This window comes from Stigmatopora nigra, chromosome 23 (genome assembly GCF_051989575.1).
Source record: "Stigmatopora nigra isolate UIUO_SnigA chromosome 23, RoL_Snig_1.1, whole genome shotgun sequence".
Lineage (NCBI taxonomy): Eukaryota > Metazoa > Chordata > Actinopteri > Syngnathiformes > Syngnathidae > Stigmatopora > Stigmatopora nigra.
The window spans coordinates 2,258,753-2,259,009 of NC_135530.1; positions in this window are offsets into that span (position 1 = coordinate 2,258,753).

A 257-nucleotide genomic window follows, 5' to 3' on the forward strand; every position below is an offset into this window, starting at 1 on the left:
TCCAATTCCTCTCACACTAATAGCCTGGCGGCTAAGAACTAGAGAGGAATCTCAGGTACAGATTAGTCCTCACACATACACACACACTAAAACACACACACACAATTACACACACACACACACACGCACAAACACACACACACACACACACTTACACACACACACCCACACACACATACACATACATACACATACATACACATACATACACATACATATACACATACATATACACACACATATACACACACACACAC